The sequence below is a fragment of the Rhinatrema bivittatum genome, chromosome 6 (assembly GCF_901001135.1).
Source record: "Rhinatrema bivittatum chromosome 6, aRhiBiv1.1, whole genome shotgun sequence".
NCBI classification, from domain to species: Eukaryota; Metazoa; Chordata; class Amphibia; order Gymnophiona; family Rhinatrematidae; genus Rhinatrema; species Rhinatrema bivittatum.
In genome coordinates, this window is record NC_042620.1 from 191,518,116 (window position 1) to 191,535,213 (window position 17,098).

At 43.8% G+C, this 17,098-nt stretch overlaps 1 protein-coding gene across 2 annotated transcripts in view; it reads left to right on the forward strand.

Moving 5' to 3' along the window:
- Positions 1 to 17,098, forward strand: part of NRP2 (neuropilin 2) — a 277,836-nt gene that overhangs the window by 124,676 nt on the left and 136,062 nt on the right. The window lies entirely within an intron of this gene.

A 17,098-nucleotide genomic window follows, 5' to 3' on the forward strand; every position in this document is an offset into this window, starting at 1 on the left:
GCTAGAAGTCCTATAATCATGTGATCCATTTGGTATGCATCAGCGCTGTACAAATAGTAAATTGCCTTGCTGTTCCTACTAGGAAGCCATTATACTGGAGTGAATGTTTGGAAAAGAATCTTTTAAAGCAAAATAAAGACGGATACTGGTCTTAGGAGAAGGGCATTCATCATTTGTGCTTTCACGAACAGTTTCTGAAGTCTGTATGTGGAGAATGGAACATGTCTCTTATTTAGTATGCTTACTTCCGAACAGGGTCTTGGCAATTCATATCGTTGTAATATAATTCGCAAGTCTGCTGATCAAGCAGCTGGTTTTCCTCAATACGTTTAATAATCTCAGGAAATGTTTAGTAAACCCAGCACAGATTATGCACAAGTAAATAACGAGGGACAGAGATGCTTTCCTAGCCCTTGGCTTCAAACAACCTGCTTGTCCTGCATAAGACCATCTCTGTCAGGGCTTGCCAAAGAACTTGCCATATTCCTTGACTGTCAATGAAGGGGGCAGATCCTTCCACAGCTCCTGTGTCCCTGTTGCACAAGAGATTACTTGGGAATTTATGACCTGGCCCCCTGCCTCTGCATGCTGGGCGAACAATCACAAAACTGCATGCTGCTAGAGTTCAGGGGTTAGCAAGGACTGGTGGTGAAAGGGCGTGCTTGCTCGGAGGGGACCACAGTGTCCCCGAGAATGAAGTGACCCAATAAATAATGTAAAAATGATTCAGCTTGTCAAGGACACTGTATCTGTAATAGCCAATGTGCTTGGCTTTGATGCATTGAGCATTCAGGCTGCCCCACTGTCAGTAGCTCCTGAAAATCAAAACTGTTGTTTTTAGGCTGGGAGTCATACATCAACCCAACAATGTACACAGTATAAAATAAAGTGATTGTAGTGCCAAGAAATCTCGAGCAGGACGCCAGATAGCATGGAGTTTAACCCTACGAGCAATTTTACCATGAGCGACATTTTCAAATTTATAAAGCATGCAAACCATTTTCCTCCAAAAAGTCACATTTAAGAGTTTATGGCTTTTTCCAATTACTAAGAATAACCTGCAAAGAATATTTAACAGTTTACATGGATTGGGTGGGAGAACCCCTTTGAAAGTACAGGTTTATTACTATTCAAAAATGGAAATACTATTTTGCAACTAAATGCAGAAATATATTTCTGGAGCAGATCTTAGGCAAACCATCTTTTGATTTATTGTTGTTAAATTAGGCTTTATCAAAGGGTGGGGGAAGGATCCCTTCTTTTTATTTTCTACTTCCCTCCCGCCCTCCCCCCACACACTTTCCTTTTCTTAAATCCAGAAGACTTAATTTAGTTGTCTTTTTGTTTATTAGAATAAGGGTGGGGGCTATTGGATCGCTGCCAAAATACTCTTAGAAATTCTCCAACTAAATCTGTAAATTTCGATTCAGGTGCCACAAGAACTGCAGAAACCTGCAGCAAATCACAGCTCACTAGTGTTGGAGGATTGCAGGTCACAAATTGTGGATCAATAGCGCGATGGAGTAAGATTAAAGTATCAAAGATATTAAGCAATGGTGTTCTGAAGAGAAGGGTCTGGACGTGAGCACGTTCAGTCAAGGATGAAATGCAACAAGCCTGTCTTTGAATTAAACGTAGCTGGGAGACAGTTTTGCTGGTGCAAGGGTATTAGGTGCCCTAGGATAAGCTTCAGTCTTGGGTCTTTCTTCTTACCCACCTGCCTTATCAGTGGCGCTCTGGCACAGTATCCCCCGTCTCTCATCCAGTTCTCACGCTCCTCTTACTCTCTGCCAAACCCTGCATCCCTTTGCCTCCTATCCCCACAGTGCCCAGCATTCCTTTCCTCTACCCCACTGTCCAGTATCTCTCCTCCGTCCTTCTCCTTCCCAGGATCCTCTTCTTTCTTACCTTCATTGCCTGTTCAGCATATCTGCATCACCTGGGGTTTTTTTTGCCCCCTTTATTCAGTTCCCAGCATCCTCTCTCACCATCCTCTACCTGCCCTCTCACTCTACCCCACCCCACCCTCACCTGTCCAGCGCTCGCTCTCTCTTTTTCCACCTGCTCTCTCTCCACAACGCCCCCACCAACCTGGTTTCCTCTGTATCGCCACCCCCCACGCCTCCCCAGCATCCATTTCCTTCTGTCTTGTAGTGCCACACCTTAAAAGCAGGTAGGTTGAACCTGGACGTTTCCAGGGTTTTTGCCACCTCCAAATTGTTGGCACCCTAGAAGACTGCCTAATTTGCCCAATGGAAGAACCAGCTTTGCCTATCTTGATCCTCTCACATGCAGAAATGTGCAATTATCAGGTTGAATAAGAGGTGGTTTTCCTGCATTCTTCAGAACAGAATCTCACACTCTCATACTCCCCTCCAAACCTTTTGGCATCACCATGTGGATTAACTTTACAGATTCATGCCCCTCTCTTTCTAGATGAGATCTGCATTTCTTCTGCTATAACAAGTGCTGATGAAGAGTTAAAAATGAACCTCTTTAAAATAAAAGTGAAACCAGGCCTTGTTTTTGGCAGTTAAAGGAATAATTTCTGTTTATGATGCCCCCTTTTAATGTCCTGATTTATATTCAGCTCCTAAAGATATACCAGTATTAAAAGTCTGAAAGCTCCTCTAGCTTAACTGTTCTTACCATTGTGAATTGAAGCAAGTTTGGAGCTTATCAGAATCTCCTGCAGGTGTGATACTGATACCTATGAAGCACGGTTGTAAGATGAGAAACTGAAGGATGAATGCATGGATAAAGATTTTAAAAATAGTGGCTGTAGATAAAGTAAATGGGTACCATTTTTATTTTAAAATGATGGCACATAAGAAATGAAATAGAACAAAAAAAGGAATGGTTCAGCCCATTGGCTCAGTGGCAGTGCTGTGTACTGATGTTTGGAGGACCTAAGTTCGATTTGCCAGATAAGGTTCCATTTCCCAGCCCAGCTGGGGATACTGCAGAAGCAGCATTCACAGCCTCTGGTTTATGTTTATTCAGTATTTTGATTAATTACATCTTATTACAAAGAATAAACCAGAGCGATGTACAATAAAAACATAATTCTTACATCAAATAAACTGTAAAATCAACAAAACAAAAAAATATATAATAAAAAAATAAAAAGATTAAAACTGGAAAACTTACTACTCAAAAACTTAAATAATTAAATTTAAAATAAATGTAAAAGCACTACATATGTGAGTCTTGACCATTGCTCAATAGCGTCACCTAGTGGCTAGACTTAGGATGCATGTTAGGTTCTGGAGGGAGTCATCGTTTGTGGCCCCTGTCAGGGACTATTACTGCAATGGCAGGACTCAGTTGGGAGAGGAGAAGTCCCCAGGTCGTTGCAAATGAAGGCTTCTGGCTCTATAGCCCTGCAGAGGCCAATTCTGATTGAGCTGGAAGTTCAGTGGAGCAGGAGGAAAGAATGAATAATGAAGATGGTCAAACAAGGAAGCAAGGTAACTAAGAACTAGACAAGTAGATATGGTGAGAAATCTGCATAGTACCACAGCCTTAACTATCATACTGTCTCAATTCTTGCTCTTCTTAGGATGCCTTCACCCCAGCAGCCTCTGGTTACCAAGTGTCCTATATCACAAGAGCCTTGATAAGCTGGTCTTGTATTTTGAACTCTGTCCCAGAGCTGTGTGTTTGCAATGAGGAAAACACATCGGGGAGAATGCATTGGGGTGGGAGCTTAAATAAAAAAAACAGGCCTAGCTCAGCATGTCAGCCTGGCAGGTTGACATCCTTACAGCAGCTGCTTTCTGGTCCTGGAGGACAAAAGAACACTTTTCGATTGCTCAGCTATTCAAAGAGAGGAAAACTGGTGGGGGCAGGAGGATGGTGGTACTGGCTTCCTTCTGTTCGGGGGTGATATATACTTTGTTCCAGATCATCTGACCGTTAATAGTGACAGTGTGCATGGATGCCTGGGGAAGGAAGTTTAAAACAAGACTAGTTTAACTTTTCCTTCATGACCTTGGACAGCAGTAGCTGGTGTCTGTAACCGGGGCATGGTCACTCTTCTCTCTCAGGTGCAGGTAGAGCAAGATATCACTGCCTCTCGTTCTTCCCGGTTTCTCTCCTTGTATAACACCGAGCAGAGAAGGCCAAAGCTGAGGCCCTAGCTCTCACCTCCCAGCTGACATGCTTTTGGTGCGTTCTTATCCAAATGAAGGGAGAGGAAGAATGCTGCCAATCTACTTTTGCCCAAGAGCGAGTACATCTGCAAATTTTGATGTTGCTAGGCTAAAAGTTTAAATATTGACTTTCTACTTCAGAAACATCATCAAACTTTTAGATTTTCATAGACTTTGATAATGGATCTGTTGCAAGTGTTTATAAAATTATACTCTTTATACTTCTGAAATGTACAGTATAAAGAGGAAATGGACTTAACCACAGGAGTCCAGGCAGAATATGAAGCAGAAGCAGAAAGATAATGGTCCTTTATGACGTAGCTCTCAACCTACTGAGTCATTAGTGGGTGAGATTTTTGTGACTTCTAGTAGCTATGACGATGCTTGAGAGGGTGATGCCATTGAAGTCTATGGATGCCTTCCAGTCCTGCTGTTACACTTACAGCGAGGGCGAGTTGCAGGCCCAGAGGTGAAGTGAACTAACTTGAACTGGCTCCCCTGCCTCTACCATTTGGTTTTCAGCAGCTTAGCAATGGCAGAGTAGGTAGGCTTGGGATTGCATTAACAAACCTGGGCTATGCAGTCCAACAACAACTTACATTGCCAGAAAACTGCAATGCATTTCCTCTGCTTTTAGTCTTTGCTGTTCTGCCGCTCCTTTGCTGTTACTCTTTCTCTGCTGTTTTTTTTTTTCCCTTTGAAAAGCTCCCAGATGTCTGTATTTAATGTGCAGAGCCTGCTCTGCTCCCGGTGCGTCAGTGCTGCACTCTGCAATAGCCCGAGCTGAAAGAGTTGAGTGAGCTGTGCCAAACAAATTTGTCAAATCTGCCGCAGTTTGATTCTGTGCCATGGAACAGGCCTGCATGGAGATATATGGGTACACATTTATATACGTGTCAGGCTGTTGCAGCCTTCCATGAGTTACTCCCTGCTGTTGGAACAAGGTGGGCACTGTGCCAACCTGTGCTAGTGGTGCCAGGTCAGTCAGCATCTACACCATCAGAAGATGAACAAAAATACAGCAAAGCACGGCATAAGAGAAAAGGTAGAGATGAAGGATAAAATAATATTTTCTCCAAAATGCAGAGGCAAGATGTGAAATTCCATTAGCATAGTTTCAAGAGTGGGAACAGCGATCCTTTCTGCAAAATGTGAAATCTCGACATCCGTTCCCTGGCTGCTGACAGCACTGATGCAGTGTGGCATGGACAAGGGAATAGGTTAGGAATTAAAAAAAAGGAAAACAGGATTAATAAATGCTCAAGGAAGCAGGGAGAGGACCTTTCTGAGACTGCCTAGGATATTATTTGATGCAGTGCATCAGTATATTTTGGGGGATGGAAGTGGTGCACATAAACACATACACAGATGTGCATTTTCATGCACGCACCTCCTCATGCATGCAGTCCCTCTGCATGTAGACTCATGCACACATGCATCTCCTTACATGAATACTTTTATACACACACTTAGTAAGCCCCTAGACCACTCCCTTTCTCATAACACTATCTCTAACACCTTAAAATGTAGATAAGAGCTCCACCAGTTTGTGTGAGGTTTTGGAAGCTCCATGCTGTAAGAGCCACACTAAGAGTCCTGAAGAGCCACAGATTCAGTGGCAAGGTTCTTCAGCATGGCTTTAATGCTGACTTTCTTTTCCATCGACCCTTGTTCTAAGTCTCTTCACCAATATGCTTGCACTGCTGGGCTTCACACAAATCTTTTGGCCTATTCCCAGGGGAGAAAAAAATCTAATCATCCACCAATCAGAAATTTGACAGCTAATGACAATATGTGAGATGCTGAGCCCAAGTTTACAAGCCCTGACTTGCTGCTTATTTTGTGCAGAGGAATCAGAAAACTCCAAGGAATAGGATACATAATTACATTTGACACAAAAGGGATCAGGATTTGGAAATAATAACTGAAGTCCTCTGAGGTCCTTCAGGTGCCGTGAGGAAAAGGGATGCAGCTCCTGTGATGCTCCCTTATCCAGCGTGCTCAATGAGAATGTCCCTAAGTGGGATCCTCTCTCTAGGAACCTCAAGATGGAAAAATTAACCCCCAACTCCTCTAATTCCATCAATTGGCAGGACCATCAAACTGTTCTCCTCTTTTTCTCCCTTTCCAAAATACTTTTTAAATCTCCAGTATTTATGTCCTATAACTTCAAGCCTCTATAATTGTCCGCACTTGAAAATTCATCCCATGTGTCATTCCCTAGCAACATCAGTAGTTTTCCTGCAATAGTCTTGAAAGATCTCCAGCAAAATTACTGAAAACTCTCCAGTGCGGCTCTGAAAGCCTGGGAGGGCTATGTTTCCTCATTCCACATCTCACCCCTAAATGACCCTTCTCGTTGTCCATCTCCCCTTTCAGTTTACTTACTCTTGGTTTGTGCAATCCTATTTTCTCCTGGAACAATATTATAAAGCACCACAATATGCTAAACCTTAGGCAATGAAAAAAAACAGCTTGTTGCTAAGTTAATGGCATTAGAATTCTTTGTCTTGTCCTGACTTTTATACATTAAAACCAAAGCATGATGTCCTCATTATGGTGTGAGAGTTTGGTCCTTGTTCTGGTACTGGAGGGTGGGAAGACAGTTTTGCTGTTCCCAAAATTGAAATCTGGTTTTACGATTTTGGGGAAAAGAGACTGAAGTGTAGTGACAAACATACATGGAAAGAGTGAGCACTGATTGCTTTAATAAGATGACATGATAGGGCACGTTTGATTGTTTTCTGCAGAAAATCGGCTTATAAAATAAAATCATTGTTGTTGTTGATGCTACTGGCCTTCAGCTGCAGATGTCTAATACATTACAAAACTGAGGGCTGAATAGCTTTCCCCACTTAAAGATGGTAACTTTCAAACTGGTGCGCAGGCACACTTTGGCACGTATGCATCAGCACACGTCCAGATATATGACCATTTTATAACACGCGAGCATATATGCACGCATGTTATAAAATAGCCTGCGCGTGTGCACATATGTACCCAATTTTAAGTGGGCATGCGCCTGGGCATGCAAATCCCAATTCTACCACATAACTCAGGTTATTCTATAACGGGCACATGTCCACGCCATTGCCAGTTTCACTAGTTCGTCCACCAGTTCGCCCATTTGAGAGCTAGGACTTCCAAACACGCCTGGTTTGTTAGCTTGTACTCCCCCCCAGTTACCCCAAATCCTTTAAACCTGGCAGAAATGGCTGGTTTTAATTTTTGGAAATCTTATACCTTCTCCCTAGCAGAAGTAAACTTACGCAGCCGTGGGCATGGATGCGCACAAGGGCACATAGATATTTACATGCACATCTCTTGGCCGTGCCCCAAAATGCCCATGTCCTGACCGGACCATGCCCCTAAGTGAGATGATCATCTTGGATCGCAGCATCACATACGATATTCCTGACTCCTTTGTTTTTGATAACCAGATACTTCCCATTTCAAAGAAAGCCTGCAACCTAGGTATAATATTTGACTCCCAATTATCAATGAGGCCACATATTTCTTACATTGTTCAGAGTTCATTTGCCAAACTGAAGCTTCTATGACATCTGGAGCCCTTCCTTAACCACTCTGATTTCAAATCTGTTCTTCATTTTCTCATCCCTTGATTATTGTAACACCCTATATAGAGTGACCTTCCTCAAAAATCAATTCATTTTCTTCAGATAACACAAAACATTGCTGCAAGACTTCTCACTTGCACAAACATCCGTGACCACATCACACCTGTACTTTTCTCATTACCCTGTCTTCCTGTATTTTGGCGAATTCAGTACAAACTCATTTCTGTCACCCATAACCTCGTGCATAATGTCTCGTCACCCTGGGTCAATGCCACTCTCAATTTATACACTCCATGAAGATCACTCCGTTCATCAAATAAACATCTTTTTTGAAATTCCTTCTTCCTGCTTGGCCCATTTTGATTCCACCAGGGAACGGGCCTTTTCCATCGCAGGCCCTACACTTTGGAAATCACTACCCCTACAGTTACGTAACATTGATGACCTAAAGGCATTCCGGAAAGCTCTTAAGGCATTCAAGGGGCACAATAAAGTGGAACACAGGCACCTGACATTTTCCAATCGGTCCTTTTTCACAACTTCTGGTCATCTGAACCCCTTAGTCTGACCGGTCGACTTTAAAAGCCCTGTGTACGCGGAAACCAGTAGATATGCACGTGAATCAGCTCAGCGAGCGCCCCCATGGATTTAAAAACCCGTGTGGGTATGCACGTATCTCCTGGTACACTCACAAAAATAATTTTCGACAAAAGGTGTACATTTATAAGGTGTACATTTGTGCGCGCTACCCAACGCGCACAAATGTACACCTTATAAAATCCAGGGTCGACGCGCGCAAGGGGGTGCATACTTGTGCACCTTGCGCGCGCCGAGCCCTAGGGGAGCCCCGATGGCTTTCCCCAGTCCCTCCAAGGCCGCTCCGAAATCGCAGCGGCTTCGGAGGGAACTTTTTCTTCCGCTCCCCCCCCACCTTCCCCTCCCTTCCCCTATCTAACCCACCCCCAGCCCTACTTAAATCCACCCCCACCTTATTTCAATTATATACGCCTGCCTCTGGCAGGTGTATCTTGCACGCGCCGGCCAGCTGCAGGCGCGCCATCCCCTGGTGTTAGGAACTGCTATCTGTTGGGAGTAGCAATCAGATAGGAGTTAGCAATCTGTTGTTATTTAGGAGAGTTGTGGGTGGATCCTTGGACTGGTGGCAGATGACCACGCCCCCGGGGGAAGATCCCGAGAGGGACCACCAGTCAGGCTCAGAGTATGGAGACAGACACACACTAGTTCTTTTATTAGACAGTATACTGAACCACCAGAGGTGGCAGTAGTGAGCTGGAATGCCCGGCTGGGCTGTAGTCCCTCAGATACTGGAACAGCGATCCCTGGAGGCTGAGCTGTAGAGAAACTGAAATATAGTGAGTAGGCAGGGTATGCAGAGTTCATGTACCGAACCTGATGGTAACACTCACACAATGGGGCGGATTTTCAGAGCCCTGCTCGCGTAAATCCGCCCAAAACCGGGCGGATTTACGCGAGCAGGGCCCTGCGCGCCGTTGAGCCTATTTTACATAGGCTCACCGGCGCGCGCAGAACCCCGGGACTCGCGTAAGTCCCGGGGTTTTCGGAGTGGGCGTGTCGGGAGGCGTGTCGGGGGGCGGGGCCGGAGCGCGCGGCGTTGCGGGGGCGTGTCGGCAGCGTTTTGGGGGCGGGTACGGGGGCGTGGCTACGGCCCGGGGTGTGGCCGCGCCCTCCGTACCCGCCCCCAGGTCGCGGCCCGGCGCGCAGGAGGCCCGCTGGCGCGCGGGGATTTACGCCTCCCTCTGGGAGGCGTAAATCCCCCGACAAAGGTAGGATGGGGGTTTAGACAGGGCCGGGCGGGTGGGTTAGGTAGGGGAAGGGAGGGGAAGGTGAGGGGAGGGCAAAGGAAAGTTCCCTTCTAGGCCGCTCCGATTTCGGAGCGGCCTAGGAGGGAACGGGGGTAGGCTGCGCGGCTCGGCGCGCGCAGGCTATACGAAATCGATAGCCTTGCGCGCGCCGATCCAGGATTTTAGCCGATATGCGCGACTACGCGCGTATCTACTAAAATCCAGCGTACTTTTGTTTGCGCCTGGAGCGCAAACAAAAGTAGGCTGTTCGCGCTCGTCTGAAAATCTACCCCAATGTCTCATGGAAGCCCAGGAGCTGGAATGTATAGGCCCTCGAGGATCGAGTACCTGGTTCCAGGGAAAGCTCTGAGAGAGCGATGGTAACTCACAGATGTAGTTGGCAGTGATGACTTCCAGGCAGAAGAGAATACGGAGCAAGTCTGTGAACGAGGGCCCTCGAGGAGCGAGTACCGGTTCCAGACTGTCACCTGAAAAACAAAGGAGAGAGCGAGGCCCCCAAGGAGCGGGTACCCCAGGTAAGTTCGAGGAGGCAGAGTAGCTTAGGTAGAGTAACCCGAACCCTTGCTAACTTGATCTGTTAGCAAATTCTAAGACCTTATACATCCGTCGCGGGTGACGTCTTCTCAGGGGGACGCCCCTGAGGTTCGCCCCATCGCCGGTACTTCAGTCGGGGCCGCGCCCCTAGGCCTTCAGGAAACATGGCAGGTTGCAGCATCTAGCCGGTCCAGCGTGGCTGGAGGACTTCGGCAGAAGAACGCCGCAGCAGCCAATCTTCCCGCAGGCGAAGAGGGAGGCACCAAAGAGGTAAGGAGGGCGGACAGAGGGTGTCAGGTACCGACGGACACAACACCCGGCCTCGTTCCCGCCCCCAGACCGCCCCTGGACTGGCGCCATGCCCATTCCCCGCCCCTTTTTCAAAGCCCTGGGTCCTACGCGCGACCCGGGGCTTACGCGCGCCGCCGAGCCTATGCAAAATAGGCTCAGCATGTGCAGGAGCAGGTTTTCGGAGTTACATGCGTAACCCTTTGAAAATCTGCCTCTAAGCATCTTGCTATGAAGGGGGCTATGAGGCTTATGATGCCATACTGTGCTAAAATCACATGACTTGGATGAGCTGTCAACCAATCAAACTCTTTCATTTCTGAAGGTTGTTCTCTAGGTCTTCCCATAATGTCTTTGGGTCAGAAGTCCTGAATACTTAGCCTGATGACAGGATTGAGAGGGCAATGTAATAAGGTGTACTTGGTAGCATGCATAGTTTTAACTGTAGTTGTGCACATAATTTTATGCACAGTCTTTACTTGTGGTGCAGCCAAGAGTTTTGCCTCCAACAAAAATATATGCGTAAACCTGTGCACGTATCACCCTTGCATGGAAATCCCATGCAAATGAAGGTTTTGGCTATTACTTCCCAATGTAGGCAGGCATGAGGGCTTAACTTGTGTTTTCTTAGTGCTGGAAATTTTACTCCAGTCAGATGTAGATTAAAATTTGCAAGCTTAGTGTTAGTCTATGGGCAGAGGCTTCATTTCTGGTGCTTGGACCTGTTTTGGGGGATTTCTGTGCAGAAAAGATGAATTAAATGCACAAAAAATGCTTTCTGCGCTGAAAATATTTTTGTTTGCATAAATCGTATTTTATGTGCAAAAAACATGGATCATGTACATAAATCATGTTTTCTGGGCATAAAATATTATTCATCTGCACAAAAAATGTTTTTTTGTGCAGAAAACATGGTTTATGCACGCTGAGCATTTTCATTATGCACATTTTCAAGTTAGTGGGGCCTTTTTGACACCCCAGTGCATTAGAATGCCATCAGATTAGTGGATCATCAGATACAAATATTTTTAGCATGTGCATTAAGAAACTGCACTGAATTTCAGCACACACAGTTTTAACACTCAGCTTATTGCATCAGTTCCTGAATTGTGCATCTCAGTGCCTCCCCAGGGAAGGTGGAGGAGTAGAGGTCCATATTCAGCCACTGTGTGGCTTGGCAAGCTAGCCAGATAATCTGGCTAGCCTAGTCTTTATATTGGGCGATGTGGCCGCACTGTTGAAAATGTCCAGTTATCTTAAAGTTAGATGACTTAGTTTATCCAGCTGACTTCAGGACAGGTCTACAGGCCTGGCTAACTCTGAAAACTGGAGGTCACTGGATAACCTATCTCCAGCTAACCCGGCTCCTCCCCATTATGTCCCCGGAATGCCCCTAACTTGTCTGGCCAAAGTTTAGCCGGATAAAAAGTAATCCAGCTGGAAGTTAGCCGGATAAGTGCCCAAATCTTCATTCAGCCAGATAACTCCTAGGTTATCTGGTTGAATGCCTTTGAATATGGACCTCCTAGAGTCTTGGGGCAGCAGGGCTGGGAACCAGGGGAGCCAGGGTTCGGATCCCCAGTGCCACTGCATTGCCTCAGGTATAAACTTCAGGAGCTCATTTACCGAGCATCTTTCCCATAGAAACAGAGAATGGGAGAAAAGCAGCTTTGGGGGGGGGGGGGGGGAAGCTTAGTAAATGAGGCCTTTGGACTGTAGGAATTACCTGCCTGTAATCCGCTTTGAAGTGGCTGACCAGCCATGAAAGGTGGAATATAAATCTGAAATTACAGAGGAGCAGCAGCAGTATCCTTATCCTTCCCTAGCTGAGGCTCATATAAAACACTCTTCTCTCTCTCTAGTCCTAAAAAAAAAAAAAAAATCACTTGATGTCGAAAACCGGGACTAAAATTAATGAGGAAACCGCAGCCGTAAATTGCCATTTGGATTTAATGGTGTTGTTCTCTCCTCTTCTCCAGTTCTGACTGTGCAACTGGCAGGGTTCCCACAGAACTGGAACTAACGCAGCTTTGGAAGAAAAAATCTGCAGCCTACGCGAGGAAGTTTTAAAGTGAAAAGTGCCATGAGTATAATTTACGAGAGAGAGAGAGATGAAGAAAAATATCCATTTGGCTGTGCAGCACTAGCTCAGTTTGTTCTCCTCTTTCCCTCACGTCTGGAAACAAATTCATTAAGTAAAGCAGCATTCATTGATCAGCAGTGTCTTAAAATAAGATTAGCCTTGCAAACTGGTCTCAAATACTGTAGAAGTAAGAAAAGGAAAAAAAAAAACCCAAAAACCCCAAGAAACAGACATGCTTGATCCTTTCGTGAAAATATTATGCTTTAGCTGCTTGTTTTAAGGGATATTTTTGTAATCCGTTAAAGGTTCGCCTCTTCCTTTCTTTCAGATCCTCCTTTCTTCCCTCCAGCTGCAAGGTGAGGAAGACAACTCTCTTGCTTTCCTTTAGCAAAAAGGTTTCATTTCAGTTCAGATTGAATGGAATAAATTCTGTACAGATAGATGAGGAACAGCCCACAGGCTCTTCTCACGATTTGTGCTGGGACACACACACTCTCTCTCACACTCACACACACACACACACACACACACACACACACACACACACACTCGCTCACTTGCTAACGTTCTCGTACTGTTATGGATCACCACAGGGGTAAAAGCTGAAATTGTTCTGCATTAAGAAAAACATTCCAAGAGAATATTTTTAAAGGTTAAAAGTGCTGCGAGAACAAAGTGGGGACTGTTCTGCACACATCTCAGGTTTGGCAGGCTTCATCGGAGTGTTTTAATTATGAAGAACATTTAGTCCATGTAAGTTAGGTTGATTATAATTTAGAAAGCACCAGGGACAGCTTGGCCAGTAAGATTAACTGGATGGCTGACATGTCTCCTTGTTGTTTTCTGATACCTCTGTTGCTGTACAAATGGGAATGGCAATTGGACAGTTCTGTTGCACAAGGCAGGGGAAACATATATCCTTATCCGTTTTTTTAAAATAAAGTATTGTGGTGGCCAATTAGTCTGCTTGAAAATGGAGAAATAAGGGTCAACAAACCTGATACCAGGAGCATAGCTCTCGAATTGCTTTAAATCTCCTTAAGGAAGGAAGTAAAGAAATGTGAGAATAGAATAGAAAGCTAGTCATAGATGTATTCAGTTAATCTAATGAAAGGTTTCAACTACAACTTGTTCATTGATCCTAGCCCAGATGTTAGAGCAACAGCCTATGAAGCAGGGCAACCAGGCTTCAAATCCCACTGTTGCTCCATGTGACTTTGAGAAAGTTACTTTACCCTCCATTGAGTTAGGTACAAAATTAGATTGTAAGCCCTCTGGGGATAGGAAAATACCTATAGTACCTGAATGTAATCTGCCTTGAAGTGCTGCAAAGTGGAATACAAATTGTAAATACATTTCTCATTGTGGTTTGAAGGTTTACTATATGTAAGTTATTCATCAAATTCTATGTTTCATCATTTTTATTTGATGTAAGGACAGGTAATACAAACAAACAGCTCCTCCAGGTACTATGTTTCTGAAGTACCATGAAGGAAAAGAACATTGATATAGCAATACGTTAATGTTACTTCTCCCCGTACATCTTCCCTCCACCCTCCTTGGCCAGAGAAGGTTAAATGAAATATAAAAAATTACACATAGTTTGAATCTGGTAGATAAGAGTGCAGATAAAGTCCTAACATCCAATGCACTAATGAGAAAGATTGATCATGGCCCACTATTAAGAATTAGGCTTCTCATTCTAGGGGCTAGCATATCAATATATGCTCTCCACGCTGTCAAAAATAATGTCCAACGTTTGTAGACGCACTTAGATGCCATTTGCTCCAAGAGCATCAACTCATGTAGCAAATTCAGCCACTGCCAAAAGGAAGGTGTCTTCTCGCTCTTCCAATTTAACAAGACTGTTTTCTTTCCAGTGCAACAAGCTTTCATTACAAACAATCGATCACCACTGGTCTTAAAAAACAATGGCGGAAATTGTCTGAACAATAAAGCTTCAGGGGAGAGTGAAATCACATATCCAACAACCTTAGACATATAGTTAGATATCTGAGACCATAAGGGTCTAATTTGTCTACAGGCCCAAAATACATGTGAAAAAGTGCCTGCTTCTAAGCCACATCTAATACAGGCATCAGAGGTAAAACGACCCGCTGTAAACATCTGAGCAGTGGTAATATATGCCCTGTGCAGGAACTTACAGTGAAGTTCTCTGATGTACATATTAAAGGAGAGCTCATTTATGGACTTGAAACTAAGTACCAGCATTCTTTCGGAAATAGCAAAATTACCATCATTTTTCCAATGGTTAAGTAAAGACTCAAAGCGCGGTTGCATGGTCCACTTATGTAACCCCTTCTGTAATGTTGACAAGCAAAGTTTCTTCGCTATATCAAGTCAAAATAATTGATCCAGTAAATTTGGAAGAGCTGAGTCCAGATCTACCAAGGGCATAGAGGCAAGATAGTACTTCAGTTGTACATAGGAAAAGTAACTAGTAAGACCATAAAACTAGTTATTTCTGTTTCTACTGTTAAGAATATATCCCAGCTGCCAGCCTTAGTTATGACTGCTTCTAAGATATCACTTCTTATCCACGATGTTTTTTGTTGCCATCCTTCTTTGTACTCTATCATCTAGGTTTGATGAACGCATAAAATCCCCTGTGTTGTTCACACCCTCCCATCCCATGTCTAACCAACTGGATATATAGAATTAAGGATCAACAAACAAGTTGTAAGTGCAGATATACAGGCAGCTGGAGACCTAGATGACTGCTGTACTCTGTGCAATTACCCTGTTTCTTCACAGACCTGATAAAGGATAAATCTTGAAAGCCAGTCACAGATGTACTAAGTTAGTACAATAAAATGGTATTACCTACAGCTTGTTTGACTCTTAATTCTACATGTGTAATAACAAACTTTGAAATACCTTGAAATCTTCAGCTCAGTGTGCAGCAGCAATCAAAATAGTAAATAGAATATTAGGAATTATTTGGAAAGTAATAGAGAACAAAACTGAGAATATCATAATGCTTTTGCATAGATCCATGATGCAATCACACCTTAAGTATTGTGTGCATTTCTGATCGCCCCATTTCAAAAAAGATATAGCATACAGAGAAGAGCAACAAAAATGATTAAGGGATGGAAATGTTCCCTTATGGAAAAAGGCTAAACAGATTAGGGCTCTTTAGCTTGGAGAAGAGATGACTAAGAGGAGATATGGATAAAAGGCTATCATGACGAAAGAGCGGGCGTTATCCATTGCTGGACCTTCCCATTGGAACGCAATGCCCCTGGCCTGCACCAAGAACACTGCCCCCAAAAATAAAAAAAACCAAACCTGAAGACTTGGCTATTCAAACAGGCCTTCACATAACCCCGCCCACACATTTACTCCTCATCCACATTAGCTTAATTATTGACTGCTTTGCCCTCCCTTCTCAATTTTTCCACACTGATCATCCACACGCATTACCACTTCAACCCATTCACTTCCATTTAACAACCCCATTCTGAACCATTACAACCCTCTTCATGTTCTTGAAATTTTTATCACCCTCCCCGACATTTCTTATTCTTATCCTCCTTACTATTATTATAGTTCGATACACTTGCCTTCTATTGTTATCATTACTGTTACTCTTGCACATTGCAAATTTATTTGTTGCTTTTGAAATCTGTTCCATGTAAACCTCTTATTTTGTTGTTAATACTGTTCCATGTAAACCGATGTGATATGCAAATGAATGTCGGTATATAAAAACATTAAATAAATAAAAATAAATAAATAAAATCATGAGTGGGGTGGAATGGGTAAATAGGGAATGGTTATTTACTCTTTCAAATAATACTAAGATTAGGGGACACTATAAAACTAGAAACTGGCATATTTAAAATAAATCAAAGGAAGTATGTTTTCACTCAGCACACAATCAGGCTATGGAATTTATTGCCAGAAGATGTGGTCAAGGCAACTAACATAATGGGATTCATAAGAGGTTTTGACAAGTTCCTGAAGGAAAAGTCCATAGCAGGTTTTAGCCAATTATTAGCAAGATAGACTTGGGAAAGCCATCGCTTATCCCTGGGAGTGAAATAGCTCATCTATTTGGGATCTGCCAGGTACTTGTGAACCAGACTAGCCACTGTTGGAGACAAGATGCTGGGCACAATGGACCTTGGTCTGACCAGGCTGTTATGATTTGTTTTTGTTGATTTTTTACAATCTACATGCATTTGATTATTACTTAGCTCTGCAGTTTGCCAATCAGCCTTGACTGTAGTTGTCCTGTCTGACAGATTTGGCCAACCCCTTCACTTTTAGTCTGCCAGATAAATCCAGCTAGTACTCTTTTCTTTCATCCTTACTCTTGAGTTGTAGCTTGATGGTACCAATCCCATGCAATGTTGCCAGGCCTTGTTTCCATTATCCATTTTTTGCAACTAAGGGTCTTCTATGCTTATCTTATACCTTCTTGAAGTCTGTTACTCTTTTAACCTTCACTTCATGTTGTAGGAGAGCATTCCCCTCATCCACAACTCATTCTGTAATCAAAATAGTTCCTGACCCTGCTTCTGAGTCTGATCCCTTTTAGCCTCATATTGAAAAAAAATGTATTTCCATTCAATTAAAACAGATTTATTT